Source organism: Bemisia tabaci, chromosome 10 (genome assembly GCF_918797505.1).
Source record: "Bemisia tabaci chromosome 10, PGI_BMITA_v3".
NCBI lineage: Eukaryota > Metazoa > Arthropoda > Insecta > Hemiptera > Aleyrodidae > Bemisia > Bemisia tabaci.
In genome coordinates this window covers 28,985,661-29,002,555 of record NC_092802.1, presented here as the reverse complement: position 1 = coordinate 29,002,555, position 16,895 = coordinate 28,985,661, and the positions used below count along the sequence as shown (strand labels likewise).

The 16,895-nt window shown below is 42.0% G+C and overlaps 1 protein-coding gene across 3 annotated transcripts in view; it reads right to left on the bottom strand.

The window, feature by feature from the left end:
* The window catches only part of pxb (putative Hedgehog signaling attenuator pxb), a 245,056-nt gene that overhangs the window by 46,882 nt on the left and 181,279 nt on the right, over positions 1–16,895 (bottom strand). Inside the window, exon 2 of one of the 3 annotated variants that reach the window (XM_072305082.1) lies at positions 13,025–13,159. The exons of the other annotated variants lie outside the window; for them this stretch is intronic. The gene's annotated coding sequence lies outside the window, so the exon portion shown is untranslated. The remainder of the gene's footprint in view (positions 1–13,024; positions 13,160–16,895) is intronic. 3 annotated transcript variants of the gene reach the window in all.

Here is a 16,895-nt window from a genome sequence, read left to right as displayed (position 1 = left end):
AGCATTCAAATTGTCGAGGTTGAGTTTTAATTACGAGCCCCCCTCGGTAGCCCTAAAATGACAGCTAATAAACAGACGGCCGCCGAAGAGCCCCCTCCTTCGTTAAGTCATTGCAAACTACCAGCTTTTAAAGCGTTGCCATGTTCTACCACAGAAGAGCTGAGCGACATGTACGTCAGTAGACAGTTTCTAGGATGAAGAAACAAAAGACTCATCTTGGGGTAAAATAATGTTAGGGAAAGGGCGTATGAAGTATGAAACTTGCAGTGTTTCTAAAATGTTGCGATTTTGCTCTTCATACACCACAGATCGATCCAAAAGCCTTGCTGCGCGCTGGGCTTTCCACCATTTGTCTGCGAAAAATATTTGGCCATAAAAAATTAGGTTTTCACAAGATTTTACATTGAACTTCACGATCTCAGCTGTTTTGCAAGACTTTTACATCTTCTTATCGAAAGTATCCTTAAAAGTTTCTTCGGGCTTCAGGCGAAAATAAAAATATCGACTGACAAGAGGAGATGACGATGCAATGATAACGTGGGGGAGTTTTAGATGATGTGAAAAATATTTTTTTTCTTTCTCTTCAACATCTGTGGACTACTTTAAGAGAGGAGAAGAATCTAACGGTGGGTCTTCTTTCTGAACGAAAAAAATTTCCGGAATTGTTCTCGTATTTCCAAGTTCTTAAAATTCCTTGACCTTTTCAAGTTTTCTTTGACTGTCATCACTCGGAGATTATTTTGAAGTTATTCATCCTCTTAAGTCTCCAGATTAAAATATTTTGCCACCTATACCCTTAAAAAATAGAAATGGCGCTGGAAGGCAACTATGCGCAGTCTCTCGTGCGCGCGGACAGAAGCCTATTCGGCCCATAAAAACCGTGAGATATGAGGGACAGGCCCGAGTACCGTGGCTAATATCTTGGGCAAGAGGAGATGCCTATTAATTAGCCTTAATTAAAGCAAACAGGCCGAGGAAGCCTTGTTTCCGCAGGGCCACAACCACCCCCCCCCCCCTCCCGCGCGAACCGGCATCCCTAGGGGCTCGCCTATTTATACCCGTCAGTAGCCCCTCGAAAAGGGTGATCCATCAGCGACATTAGCGGTTGTCATGAGCGCTTTTTTTCATGAACTGCCCTATTTATTGGCCTTTGATGCAAAATAGGCCCGGGGTCTATTCATTGGATGCGGGTGCGATTTTTATTCGGGTGACACACTGTGGTGGTAGGGCAAAACGCCGTATCAGAATCCAGGCGTTGCCATATTTCTGCTGATACGCGCGGAGTTTTCTGCACAATGGAGATGTTGCATGTGTGAGGGATTTGCGATTTGACCCTTGATTCTTATATCAAAGTTCGCGAGAAACACGATGGTGCCACTGGTTTTCTCTGATATCAACTTCCAAGCTCAAAAAAGCGCTCAAGTCGAGGCCAAAATGGAGGGGATATGCTAAGCGTTTATGGCCGATTTTATATATACCTGATTATACGTGAGAATCATCCAAATTGCAAACATGAATTGCACGATCGTATATGCTTGTAGAGAGCTGAATGATTTTTTCCCGTAAATTTTTCATCCTGTGAATGGTGTTACGTTCCCTTGTCAAATAAAACGATGAATTGTGAATTTTTTCCTTGAAATCTTTAGATAAGAGACTGCTGTCGATTGTAAATGAGACTCCATTAAGATTTGAAGGGAATGTATAATATAATTTTGCAGAAAATTCGTACTTTCTTGATATATTCCGCAACTTCCGAATGATCAGATGGCGTTCCTCCTCAGAATATTAAAAGAACCACCCCTATCTCCATACGCGCGTTCAAAGGGATGAAGAGACCGATTGAATGTCCGAGACCGTGATCACCTGTTGGACATATTTGAGGGATGATGGCGAGGAAGGCTGACGAATGGTATGCAGTGGAACTGATTTTTTTTCCCTCCTCGACTTTTTTGATGGATGGGATGCTCCAGTGGCGACAGGTAGACGCCAGTTTTTTCTCCCTGCGCAGGGAGGAATCCATCATTTTGAAGAGCGAATCCCCCGGGTGCTCGAGGTCAGGGCTGCAAACGGGGGTGAAATCGATGAAGATGGGGATGAAAAGCATCGCTGATGTCCTTGAAAACATTTCCGTGTAATTCGAGAGACATTGATCGAGAGGATAGAGGTATCAACACCCTGGACATCAGTGCTTCCGTGCTAAGAAAGAATGTCGTATAAACCTTCGGGCGTTGCCAATTTCCGTTTCCAAATTTTAATAGGACATGAATTTCCTGGTACACATATGAATATTTTTTTTCCAATTTTTCAGACAATTTTGTCCGCAATTTAACCTAAAGTTCTTGAAAATTTCGAGGAGAAATATTCATGACTTGCCTTAAAATTGAACATTTTATCGAAGGAAATTTGGCAACCCTTGAATGTTCATACGGCGTTCTTGCTTAGCACGGCAAAGTGCGTGGCGTGCTTTTTGCATCAGAGTGAATCGATTGATCTGCCATTTAAACCTATGGAAAAGGATCGATAAACAGGGTGTTCGCAACGAACTGGTTAATAATCGATTCTTTAACATAGTTTTGAAAGGGGAAATATCGATAATCGATCACATATCGTCACTGATTGATGGAAAGGAGAGGTATCAACACTCCAGACAGAAATGCATCTTGTTTTTGATGATTGTTCGATCCTTCATTAAAGATAAGTTGAACGGAATAATTGGATCAAATGCCAAATTCCAACGTTGCGATGGACAAAGATTAATTACGCTCTAGAACACCACAAATGTCATCGATGCATGGCCGGCTTCTCTTAAATATCATCGCGATAATATCGAGTGTTGACAACTGATGAAATAGTTCAGTTCGGAATGTTCGCAATGGTGATGGAGGGCTGCAGTGAAAGTATGCGGGTGCTAGATTGTGCCATTAATTCATTTTTCCGGGCATGAATGAAAAGAACTGTTCTCTGTGCATTTTTTTAAAATTGATCTAATTCCCCATGAAATCAGAGTAAAAATCTATGCAATTTTCAGATAAAAACGATCAAGATCCTCCTGATAAAATGTAACTTGCGAGGGAAAATTTGGCAACATTACAATATAATCGCGTTCTTTCGGTGAGGGGGGGTAACGAAATGACCCTAATTTCCTTTAGAATTACTATGGTTGACCTTTCATTGGACTACATTTTGCAATTCAGAACTACAATATCTGGCTAATTTTTAAAAACACTTTTTTGCATACGAAAACTAATGGTTCTTACGTTGTTTCTCATTAAAACCAGAAATTGTATAGTTCCAGATCGAAAAATGTAGTCCAATTCATTTGATTGCTTCTAAGCCGATATCTCAATAGACTCAATCTATAGGAGCAAATTGAATTGACTTATTTTAAATGTGAGGACATAAAATTAGTAATTTCAGCAAATTAGCGCGGTAAAGTCCACAAAGCTCAATTGAGGAACTTTCCGGAAAAAGGGCACATAGCAAAAAAAATAGCGTTTGAGAAAAATGCATTTTAAGTTTCCATCATTCATTTCTGGCCACTGATGGTGCGTTTCATTGCAGTTTGGACTCCCGATTTCGAACGAAAGTCACTGTCAGTGGCCATAGAGTAATAATCAAAACTTAAAATGCATTTCTCTCAAACGCAATTTTTTGCTATGTGCCCTTTTTCCGGAAAGCTCCTTAATTTCCGAGCGTTATGAGGTGAGCAGTCGATTTTTTTCGAAAGCCATAACATTATTCAGTTCATTTGGCCTTCAGTTCAGATCCTCGAGTGCAAAACGGACCGATCAGTGGAACGTACTCGACGAAACGGCATTCGAGGATACGGCATCACTGACGACTCTCCATAAACTTTTGAATGGACAGCGATGCCAGAAGAGCCGAAGTTATGGGGTGTTCGTGGGGGATGACAATCCGAGGATGGCCAATGGAAAAGCCGGCTAAACGGCGAGAAGGGTGCAGGAAAGCTGAGCTGAGTAATAAAGTAAAACTTAGTAGGGAGCAGAATTAATTTTCAGAAATGGTACACTTTATATTTTTGGCCGGGGACCAAGATACAAATGGAAAGAGCCGGGCTAAGGGCGGACGGGGGTGGATGCAGTGTTACCAACTCATACAAAAATATTCATTAGAAAATTCGGGATTGCATCCATTGAGGCTATTCATAGAAATGCATCGGATCGGTGTTATGAGCCACTAGAGAAGGTCTTAACTAGAGTATCCGTACAGTGAGAGGATGGACATTTCCATAATTTTGAGGTTAGGTCATGAGCTTTAAGGACCCAAAACGGCAGCCGTTATCTAAAAAGGCGTATTATTACAATCGTTACGATCTGCTGTTTGTAAAGCACGCAATGTAATCCATTGCAAGGATCCAGTATCAAAGTATGCTGCTGAATTTTACTGGGGGCTGGCAAAAAGTGTCCTTTTTAGGACGCTATTTTCCTTATACAGTGTGTCTACTAAAATTTAATTACGGATTTTCCTAATATTTTCCTGGAATTTTAGATGAAAATTTCCGATTTGTTGCGCGAATGAATTGACACTCGTATTTGATTTAAAAAATGAACACATTTAATGAAATTAATCAAGTTTTTGAAAATTGCTTGAGTTTCATGACTCATGTCCGATTTTCCTGTTATTTTCCTGATACTATCCAATTTTTTGATATTCCCTGGTATTTACTGACGGTATAAACCCTGTTAAACCTTTCTTAATCACGATGTAAACCATGTGAAACCTACTAGAGCTGTTCAAGGAACGACTATGAAAACAACCCTTAGGCTACATTTTGCCCAACTTAATTACTCAATGTAAAGAGAAAATTTCACAAACTGAAAATTCATTTACACCAAAAAAAAAAAAAAAAAAAAACAATTCACAAAAAATTTCTCTTACTTACAGTCAATTTTTTTCCAAATCTGGCAACGGTGAGTAAATATTAACATCGGGGGTGTGAGGTCACTGCAGATGTCATCAACACCGCCCCGCCCGACTCCAACCCTCATCCCGTATCGCCCTCTCGCTCTTCCTCGGGGCCTACCCCGACATTCTCTCCGTCCCTTCCGCGTTGTACAGTTCATCAACGGGTTGCTCATCCTTGGCACAGGTTGCGCCCGACTCGAGTAACTCAACTTCAAACTTTCCGAAACAAATCTGGACCCGTTCCACCGACCCGGCACTTCATCTTTAACCCCAGGATACACTCCCGTGTCCCCCAAGTTCGGGGGGAAAAAGTTGGGACTTCCGAAGATTTCTGGTCTGGTCCCCGGCGTTGTAGTACGCTCGTGATGAAAATCAGTAATTTTCTCCATTTGGAACCATGTGAAAAATCCATATTTAAGCGCACAACCTGGCAAACGTCCTCCACGCGGGTGGATTTGGATCGGGTTCAGTGGAGAGGAACTGTGCTTCATCGATCGTTGTCAAAATTCTTCGGTTATTTTATTTTATGCGACCAGGAAATCGCGATTAGATGAATTTGTTCAACCCCCCCCCCCCCCTCCCGAAAGGAAAGAAAAACACGGAAAGATTGTTAGGGTTGAGTTTCTTTCGAGGACCGTCCGCCTTCCCCCCCCCCCCCCATTTTCGAGAAGGAAATTATTATGATGTTGTTTTCCTAAACTTACACTGTTCACTTACGACACTCATTGACTTTCGCTCGTTGACTATTGCCATTCCGGGAGATGGTAATTATAATTGGATTGCATTTTGCAAAAAGGAACCACTAGCATTGCAATGATGCTAAGATTGTGCAACTTCATCCGTTGCAATGAAATTGCGGAAATCGTGAAAAACTATGAAATTTAGATGGTAATTTTTGTCTTAAATTTCCAGTTTTTAGCGAGTAAAATAGAAACTATTAGTGGATAATCGGGTTTTCCCTCCAGGACAAAAGAAGTTGCATAATCTTAACAACATTGCAATGCTAGTGGTTCCTTTTTGCAAAATGCAATCCAATTCAGAGACTCCACTTTTGCTAACAATCGAAGCAATGTAAGTTAAGTTTGGAGATAACGCATATTTTCATCTAATGATGATTGATGCTTTAACTTCCAAGAGTGACATTTGCAACCAAGGGAGTGTAGCAGTACGAGGTCCCTAAAAATTATTGTTTCTGTCACCTACCTAAGTCGGTTTGAAAATATGATAAAATTTGTCTTCTTCCAAGGGCTTGTCCATTGCAAAACGCGAAGTCATAAAAAAAAAAAAAAATCGGAAACCAACAAGACTGATAAAATTTGAAAAAAGCCGGGATAACGAAATAATTTCATTTTCAAGAAGGGAGTCAGAGAGCTGACGATTATAAAAAAATCGATACAATCAATGCCTTCCTATTAAAGGAAGAGTGTTTTAACTCAAACTCTGAAGTCGATATCATCTCCAAAGGAAGATCTCCTTTCTCACACTTCTCATTTTGAAGGGTTGGAGGAGCCAAAAGCGGCGGCAGACCCTTTTAAGCTTCAGGTCAGGATGCCCGAATATGGACCCGATATTTCAGTCATTCACTTACATCTGTTAATAGGTTTCAAGTAGCTACTTACAAGAAGCACAAAGGAATCGGTTGGCTATAAAATCAAACATGCTGTAATTCGATGAGCCCCAGAATAAATATAATCTTACGGAACTCAGGGTTTATCGAAGAGGGAACTTGTTGGGTTTTGATACCCACCGCTTCAAAGAGGCTCAGAAGCAGTGGAAAAAAGTGCTACCGTGCATACGATATGCACCTTTGAATGTTGCCAAATTTCCCACGATAAAATACTTATTTTTTTTGAAAAAGCATGAATGATTTTTGGTCGAAATTTTCAGATATTTTAGAATAAATTGCGAATTAAATCCTCCGTAAAATCGGAAGGAAAATGTTTCCAAGTTTTGTAGGAAATTCATGTTGAACGAAACGAAATTTGGCAACATCTGAAGGCCGATACGCTGTTCTCCCCGAAGACGACGGAGTGGGAGTCACATGTGTCCCATATTTCAGTGGTCTTGTTGATAAATTGTGAGACATGTTTGTAAATCCCGACTCGCCGAGATGAAAGGGGAGCAATATTGAGTCGGGGGTTGTCTCCTGCCGCCGGGCATATTTTAAGTCCTCGCTCCTTTGACGTAAGGGCGTATCCCTTTTTTCACTTGAGCCCTGATTCGAATATAAATCTATGCTTTCCAGGGCTCACGATGGAATCGAGAAACGCCGTTACTTCGTAGGAGCGAGGATATTTTAAGTGGTCCCCTCCTCCTTTGAAGTGGGATCCAGCGTCGACTTTTCATCCCTGCTCGCGACCGCGGCCTGGATCCAGGGATCCCCTCGCTTCGGGAGCCGCCCCCGGAAACCTGTCTCTGTCCCTGTCCCTGTCGGCGCGGTAACTCATTCGCATCTTTCCGTCCGGTTCGACTTCGCCGAGAAATTTCACACGGGCATCGGGTTGAACCCAACAAGATGTTACAGAGACTAGAGTACCTATATTAAGAGAGTATGGCCACTGCGGACAGATTATTGAAATTGGTGGACAAAACTATGGACAAAGAGGACATAGGGAATATGGAGCGATCCTATAGGTTGAAATGAGTGGTTCCTATGGACAAAGGGAGAAAATGATAGACTAACTGTTGGGTCTCTCGTGAGTTGCCGTTAGTTAGTCTATTACCTACCTCCTTTGTCCATTGCAACCACCCGATTCCACCAATAGGATCTCTCCATATCTCTTTTGTCTCCGTTGTCTATAGCTCTGTCTATCAATTTCAATAATCGGCCCACTGGCCCCCATGGTGGGCTTGGGACCCAAAAATGGCGGCTCTTTGTTTTGGTTGTCGACGCATTTGTATTCGAGGTTAGTTCTCTCAGTGGATGTGATTTTTTACAGTTTTTCACTAGATTTTTAGTGCTTGCACTGTGTGTTAACGCCTTTTAATCGCGTCAGCGTGGAGAGATATTAACGAAAGCTTTGAAGTGTGCAAGTTTCGTCTTTTCAACGTCATGGACGAACCTGTGCCAAACTTTGCCCTTATTTGCAGACTGCTCTATCAACTCTTCGTTTCCTGAACGACATCCTTCTCTTCGGTAAAATGACCAAATATGCTGGGCTACCGAAAGGGAAACATGAGGCAAACATAACCTTCAAGCGATATCACAGAAACTACCCGAAAAGATCTCGCGCGAACGAACTTGCGGCTGCTTCACAGTTCAAACGGTTCTCCATGACGTTATCAGCTCGCTGACAGCCTCCTTAAACGCACTGCCCAAAACGCAGAAATAAATTAACGGTGTGACAGAAAAACAATTAAAAGCCCGACAATCCTCGCCGCGCAGGGGGAGGGGGCGCCAAACCCTCGATCCCAGAGTGTCGACAGGAAAAGGGAGGGCATCGCTCACCGGTCGTGACCTTATCGCGACGGAAATACAAAGCACACCCCCCCTCCCCCCCGAAATTCAATTGCCAAATCTTCCAACACCGCCCTCAATTGCAACGTGCAGATACGCCCCTTGCCTCCGCGTTTCGCAAAAAACTTCGCATTTAGCGTGTTTGAAACTCATTTATTTCAGCAATCCGGCAATAGCGCACGCCTTATCTCCCCTCGGTGAACTTAGCGCCTCCACCCCCGATCCACTATCGGCCAATATCTCGTTAACGCCACTCAGCTGGGGGTACGGCCCTCGAGTGAGAGGTCACGGAATCCGGGAGAAAAAACAACCCCTACGCGAAAAAAATGCAAAACGTAACTTTCGACCGAGCGTAGGGGCGGCGGGGTGGCGGGCGAGGGCTCTTTCTAATCTAATAAACTTCTTTGTAATTTATGGCCGACATCAGAATTTAACTAATTTCAACCCTTCCCGGCTCGGCTCGGCCTCCTGGGGCCCCCCGAGATGGGGGGTGGAGCGCCGCGGAGCTTGACTTTCGTAATAAGGGTGGTTTTATTAAACTCGTGCGAAATCTGTCACACTCATTATCTTAGCTTGTCACGCTCGGGGATCGCGGGCCCGGAAGAGGTATCTCGCGACTTCATTTCGGCCTCCGCCCGGTGTAGCGAGGGGGTGAGTTCCGAGTTGCGACCCTCGACGTTCGACTTTTACGGCCGTTTTGGCGCGACAAATATGGTCGATTCGTCACGAGGCTGAGTCATTGCAACCCCTAAACTCTCCGCACGAGAGGACGTGTCTGTTCCTTGCTCGGATTTTCTCTTAAATGTTTCCTTTCAAACTCAATTTTGCCTATATTTTGCTTTTTTGTCTATGGCTTGCTGCACCGAAAAAAAATTCTCGGCGTTTTTACCAAGGTCCGTTGGTACCTTTACCATCTGACTTTTTTTTTTACCAATTATTGGTAATTTTACCAAGACAGACTGGTAAGCTTATCTAAAAACCGGTAATTTTACTGTTTTTTTTCAGGTAAGAATACCACTTTTATTGGTAATCAATTCCCGGTAACTTTGCCATTTTATCTCGGTAATTCTACCACCGTCGATAAAAGTATTGGCGTTTTTACCAAGGTCCAGTATAATTACCGAGAAAGTTTAATAATTCTACCGAGATTTCTCGGTAAAATTACCAATTCCATAAATGATAATTTTACCAAGAAAAAACTGGGATCAAATAGAACCCTGAATTCTTGGTGATTTTACCCTTTTCTTAGTAAATACACCGAGATTTTTTTTTCAGTGATTGTTTCCTTTCAAACTCAATTTTGCCTATATCTTGCTTTTTTGTCTATAGCTTGCTGAGTCAAACTCTCCAGTGTTGCTTTATTCGGGTACACTAATGGGGGGAAAAAGTGAATCGATTCCAGCACGGAGAAACTTCTTATGGGATCGAGAAAAAACAATCAATTGTTCCGTAAAAGACCTGCTTGAGTTAAGCGATTTTATTTTTGACTCAGGAGAATATTTTCTTGGCGGTAGATTCGAATCACCTTTTTCTAGTGTGTCCATTTTTTCTTTTAGATGAACTACGTATTTATAACTATTATATAACTATTTTACTAGTATAATGACTATTTTTGGCTAATCCGTGAAAACACCTAGGACTGATTCAAGGGAGACTGATGACACATACTTTGTTTCTAAGGAGAGCCGGAAATAGTAGTATCTTGTAGAAAAATATAATCCAAAGGCAATGAAGTACAATTGGACTGCATTTTGCAATTGGAAACTACTATTCCTAGCCCATTCGTAAAAACAGTCGGTGTACAGGTAAAGTAGCGGTGAATACGTCGTTTATAAACTGAACTAGTTGCTGTAGTTCCATATTGCAAAATGCAACCAAATTGAATTTCATGTTAGGACGTGGAACTGATAATCCTGGCTCATTTAAGAAACAACATATGTACTATTTGTTTCTCGTGCCGAGGATTCGAGTTAAAAATAGTAATACCTCGACGGAAAATGTAGTACAATCGTCTGAGCCTTCCTCCACAGGTCGTGATTAGAGTCCCTTTTACTGAGAGTCAAGACAACACCCCCTCATGGAGTCACAAACGGGAATAAAGATTACACAAATTGAACGTTTTTCGTAACCTCAGATCGGCCCATTCTCAAATTCCTTCCTCCGTTCCTTCTCTCATTCCGTTTGTTCCTTGCCGAACCCGTAATTCCCTGGTCCATTCTAGAGTCTCTTCATACTGAGAGTCAAGACAATGTGAATCCATTTCTGATTGGTTCCCGTATTTTAGGCCTTCACAGTGTCACAAACGGGAATAAAGATTACATTTTCACCGATTGCAAAGATTATAATCTGGAATGGACCAGGGAATCACGGGTTCGGCAAGGAACAAACGGAATGAGAGAGAGAACGGAGAAAGGAATTTGAAAATGGGCCGATCAAAGATTACAAAAAACATTCAATTTCTGTAATCTTTATTCCCATTTGTGACTTTATGAGCCGAATTATCTTGACTCTCAGTATAAAGGGACTCTAGAACCAATCAGAAATGGATTCACATTGTCTTGACTCTCAGTATAAAGGGACTCTAGTCGTGATCAAGCCTCATTTGGCCGAACAATCCCTCAAACGTCCCCCAGTGCGTCACCGCGTTACGGGCCCGAAACTTCCCAATTCGGAAACCGTAGCATACGTTTCCGGGTCGACGGCCCGGCCCGGCCCGCCCGGTGCACATCCCGCTCGTATACCGTCGCGTTTATTGCGGGCGCAAATATTTGCCGAGGGTCGAACGAGGGTGACGTTTGTCCCTCTCCCCTCCCTCCCCCCCCCCCGCCGGCGGAGGGGAAGGTGCAATCAAAGGCGCATTAATACAACCCCCCCTCCCCGCTTCCGCAGCGGCCGGTCATTTGCATCTGAAAGCCCGACGAAGATGTTTGATTCGCAAACAATCGCAATCACAGCCTTCATTAGACTCCGGATCCGCGGGTTTTTTTCCATTTTCTCCCGCGTGGATGGCGTTAATCGCCCGTGTGCACTTATTAGCGCTGAAATGTTGCCAAATTGTGATTAAAAATTAGCAAATCCCCAATTAAATCCTTGTTAGATATCCAAATTTGATTGGATGACTCGGCAACATTGTGCGCTCCTCGTTCGAGCTCTTCGCGCAGAACTGATGTTTATATTTATTGCCTTTTGACTGTCGACAGGGCTGTTCTGCCGTGCTACGGAAGAACGCCGTATGAACCTTCAGGCGTTGCCAAATTTCCTTTGATAAAACGCAAATTTCCATGGTAAACTTATGAAAATTTTTCTCCCAATTTTTCAGGTAATTTTGTTCGCAATTTCTTCTAAAGACTCTGATTTAAAGGAAAAATATTCATAACTTTCCTCAAAAATAAACATTTCATCAAAGGAAATTTGGCAACTCTTGAATGTTCATACGGCGTTCTTCCTTAGCACGGCAGTGTTCTGCCGTGTTACGGGATACGGATAAACGACGTATGAAAAGTTTGATGTTGCCAGATTTTACCTACTAAAATATTAGACCGAATCTGTAAAAAAAGACCTTAAAACCGAGAATAACATTTCCTTGAATTTTGCAAATGTCTGGAGGGAAAAACTCTGAAAAATTTGACATAAACTTGACTCTGAAAGCTCAAAAATTGAAGGAGATAGGAGTCCTAAAGTTTCGAAACAAAAGTTTATAGGTTGTAGAAAATTATCCTTTCAGCTTTTGAAATTTTTTTCAATACATTTCGGCACAAAATTGACACTGAAAGCTTAAAAATTGAAGGGGATAGGAGACCCGAAGTCTCGAGCCAAAAATTCATAAGTTATAGAAAAACGCGGTTTAAGCTTCAGAAAAAAGTAAATGAAAATTTTCTCCCGGAACATAAGGTCCCTTTTCACAGATATGGCCACATACGTCTTTCTTTCGGAAAGTTATGCATATTTTTCCTCTAAAGTTTCAGATCATTTAGATTAAATTACGCACAACGCTCTAACGAAAATTTGAAGGAAGATGATCACAAGTTTTTCAGAAAACTAGTATTTCATTGCAGAAGATTTGGCAACATTCAATTGATCATACCTCGTTTTTTTTTCTACCAGGGAGTGCAATAATCGAATCCTGTGCACCGATCGCGAACTTCTGTTTGCTTTCGGGAGCGTGCTTGAATTCGGAGCCTTGCATGTTACGATGACGTATGTGCAATTCATTTCCGATGGTACATCTGTTATTTTTTACACAGATGGCTTTATTAGTTGTAACTGTAGAGGGGGAGAGATTTGCAATTGCAATGAAAGGGAGAGGGGATCAAGTTGAAATGCACCGTGCAGCGTGTTGAACTCTGTCTTTTTTTGCTGTTTTGCTCCATTTTGTTTTATTAGATAGGAAGATATTTACGACTGCATTCTGGAGGAGACGGGCTCATTCGCAATGGAACGATGCAGTGTGTAAAATCCATTGTTGAAATTTCTTCTCTCTTTGACAAGAGGTTGGGTGATCCTTTTTTTCATTATGGATTCTTGCAGTTGTTCAGATACATCAGCAAGTCATGCATAGTTTTAACTCTTTGTAACCGAAAAAATGTAATTTTCCGGAACCTACAAGAACTTCCTATAAACGTGAATAATTATTTAATTTACCAAGTTTTCATCCATGAAAGTTTTGAGTGTCTTTGGAAAAATCAGCCGCAATTTAAGTCCACTCTGCAGTGTGCTTAAAACTCGAGGTGCTATGAAATTTCTTTTTCTTTGAACATAGCCAGTGAATGATATTACCTGGAACAAAATAAACGGAAACAATTACAAATTTGTACTGGGAAGTTTGGTTGAAATCAAATTTCCTGATATTTGCCGGTTTTTACTGAGGGTAGATATCCCGATAATGAATATACTCACAAGACCTCAAGTTACAATAGAGATGTTGCATGTGTGAGGAATTTGCGATTTGACCATCGATTCTTATGTAAAAGTTCGCAAGAAACACGATGGTGCCACTGGTTTTCTCTGAAATTAACTCCCAAGCTCATAAAAAGCTCTCAAGTTGAGGCCAAAATGGAGGGAATATCCCACGCTATCCTGAAAGTCCACCTCTACATCGAAACAAACTCTCCATGCAAAGATAGGGAGCAAATACATTAGCAGGGTTGCCGTGTTTTCAGTTTTGGAGTCCCCAAATAAAGTGGCAGCCCTGTCAATGTATTTGCTCCCTATCTTTGCATGGAGAGTTTGTCTTGATGTAGAGGTGGACTCTCAGGATAGCGTGGGATATCCCCTCCATTTTGGCCTCAACTTGAGAGCTTTTTTTGAGCTTGGGAGTTGATTTCAGAGAAAACCAGTGGCACCATCGTGTTTCTCGCGAACTTTTACATAAGAATCAACAGTCAAATCGCAAATTCCTCACACATGCAACATCTCCATTCTCATTAGTTTCCTTTTGTAAAAAAAAAACACAAGAGGAAATACGGCAACGGCTGATGAAGTTAGGCCGATTCTGCTTAATTTCACCCAATTCGTGGTGCTTGCGCCTTTCCACAAACAAACAGTTTCGACGCGCGGAAAGTTCCCGGTTTTCCTGAGGCGCGACCCGCTCCGACGGGCTCGTTCCCCACTTTCCCACTTTCCCGTTTTCCCGTTTTCCGCCTAACCTCAAATTACGGCCGGGCAACCGAGTCCGATGCCGGCACGCTCGTTAGTTTCCCGGGCGCCCGCAATTATTTATGTTAATTCGCAAAGTTTTCTCGTTTGCCGCCGCGCCAAGACCGCGGGCCACGCTACGATTTCCAATCACCGAATCTCCTCGTCTCCGCTCGGCGGTTTCCTATTTTTCCGCCCGTCGCACGGTGGGTCGAGTCAACAGGAGAGGTCGGACGAAATCTGGAAACTTTGAACGCTTATACTGCCGTCCTAAGGAAGACCACCGTATGAACCTTTAGGCGTTGCCAAATTTCCTTAGGTTAATCACAAATTTTCGGGAAAATTTATGAATATGTTCAGATAATTTTGCTCGGAAAAATATTCCTAACTTTCCTCAAAAATAAACATTTTATCGAAGGAAACTTGGCAACTCTCGAAAGTTCATACGCCGTTCTTCCTAGGCACGGCAGTACAACACCGTTTATACAAAATGGTGAGGTTCCAAAAGTGGTCCCATTGGTTTCCTCGTGAAATTTGCTTCTGGAAGCACTCCTCGAAAAAAATGTGACGAAATAAACATTTAAATTCGCAGTTTAAGTCAAAAATGTCATATCCGACCTCTCTAATTGACTCGATCCACTGTGCGCCGCCGCGCCGAGCTGACCGCACTGTGTTTGGCGCAATGCGTGAAGTATTCATCCAGTATTGTAGGCGCTATGCATTTCACGCTGACTGCACTGTGTTTGACGCAATGCGTGACGTATTCATCCAGTCTTGTAGGCGCTATGCGTTTCACGCTGACTGCACTGTGTTTGACGCAATGCGTGAAGTATTCATTTAGTCTTGTAGGCACTAATATGTGTTACATATTGCGCTGTGCTTCTGTGCGGTGCGCCACCGCCATCAAATCACGGAATCGGGAATATAAAGGGCGCTCAGCGCAAACACCAACAATCTCAGATTTAGACAAAAATTCCATGTCCGACCTCTCTGGTTGACTCGATCCACTGTGCTTCGTTCCGGTTTCGCAGGAGGGGGCGCCCCCCCCCCCCCCGACACTCCCCGGAACGGTTGTTTTTCGAGTGCTTTGTCATAGATTCGATTGTAGCTCCGCGGGGATAACATTGGGACGTCGAAGTTTTTTCCGAGAGAGGCACGGCGGTGTTTGAGGTTTACGTACATCGATCGATGAGACAATCCTCTCTATGTTTATCCTTTTCTACTGCGGTACTAGCGTAACCCTTTTTGTAGAGGCATTCCTAGGCACATAACGTCGTTCCTCAGACGGAAGAACATAAATGAAGTGTTGGGTGCAAGAAGGACAATTCTTGGTTACGGTGTTTCAGAGTCTCCAGTGCAAATTTTTTCTATAGAGGAAACTATTGGGTGGATTTTCTGAAATGTCTAGTTTTCGGCACTGTAAAATGATAAAGAATATTCAAAAGTAGTTACGAAAAGTAACGTACATTTGCTTCAATCATAATGGATGAGACGTTAGAGGAGATTTTGAGATACTGCAACCAAAATATGCCCTTTCTGTAAATAATTTCACGTAAATTTCAATGTTGTTACATTTCTTTACAACATTTTTGTTTTTACTCTGAAACGATTGGACATTATTCGCTAAAAATTGTACAAATTTCGACGCTTTCTTGACGAAAAAACGCAGCTGCATTTCCAGTCTGCCAAATTTCTCCTCGCATTTTGCATTTTTACCAAGAGAATCGTGGGCATTCCTAGCAGAGATATTCCTTCTGCTCTCATGCAAAAAATCCGAAACATTTTGGGAAAAATTTGCACCGGTACATTCTCGTAAAAAATGAATTTAATGAGTCAATTTTGCAACTTTCAAATGGAATTACGTTCCCCTCCCCGGAAAACATAGATTTCTCAGTGGATTATTGTTAAAAAATCAGCGAAATTTCAGGCAGAAATTGGGCTGTCATTTAGTGCACGTAGATTTTGCAATCTTGGAGATGCTTTCCTTCGCATAGGAAACGATGAAGAATCCTATTAAGTTAGAATTTGCGAAACTGTTACGTCGCGTTCAGTAATATTTTGAGAAATGCAGTTTCCAAGTAACTGCCTTAAAGGGAGCAGATTCGAGATGAAAGGAATCTAACACTCCCCAAAAACACAAAATTTCTGAGAAAAGATTCTCTCAAGTCTCGAATGGCATATTTAGGTTTTCGGAGCCCACTAAAGTACAAAATGCAAAGCATTAATTGGACGGGTTTAACAAGAATAGGCTTAATTACACGAGACGTTGCCTAGTTTCTTCCCGCGTTTCATTTTTATAACAGAACACTACGTAACATTTTTGAAAATTTGTGAGTCTGTATACTTGAGAGATAATTACAGACAGTTTCGAGGTGTGACATTGTTCAGATTCACGTCAAAATTAAAGAAAAAAGCAGAGGTAGATCTACCAATTTGGCAACACTAGATTTCCTCCATTCAGACCTATGCTAAATAATCGATTCTCGTCGGAGCACATGGCCCCTCCAAGAATCGATACATTTCCATAAGTTTAAATGGAGAAAAGACAATGTTGCCAATTTGCTGTATCCGAGAATGTAAAAAAGGAAATTAGGCAACACGAAATACAATGAGGCTAGGTTAAATCTATACAATTAATTCGCAGATAGGATCAAATGGAAATTGATGAATGAACATTGATTCCCTTTGAGAATTCTGCAAACCAACTTCCAAGCTGACTTCTTATTCTCCGAAAAGCTTAGTTCTTTTAGCTCAAAATTGCCTCGATTTGAAGTCGTTTCGAATTCCTCTTCCATAAAAAGCCTTCAATTATTAGGATCGTTATCAACCAATGCCTTTTATGTACAAAAGAGCCATGAGACTGATTAATAGATCTTGG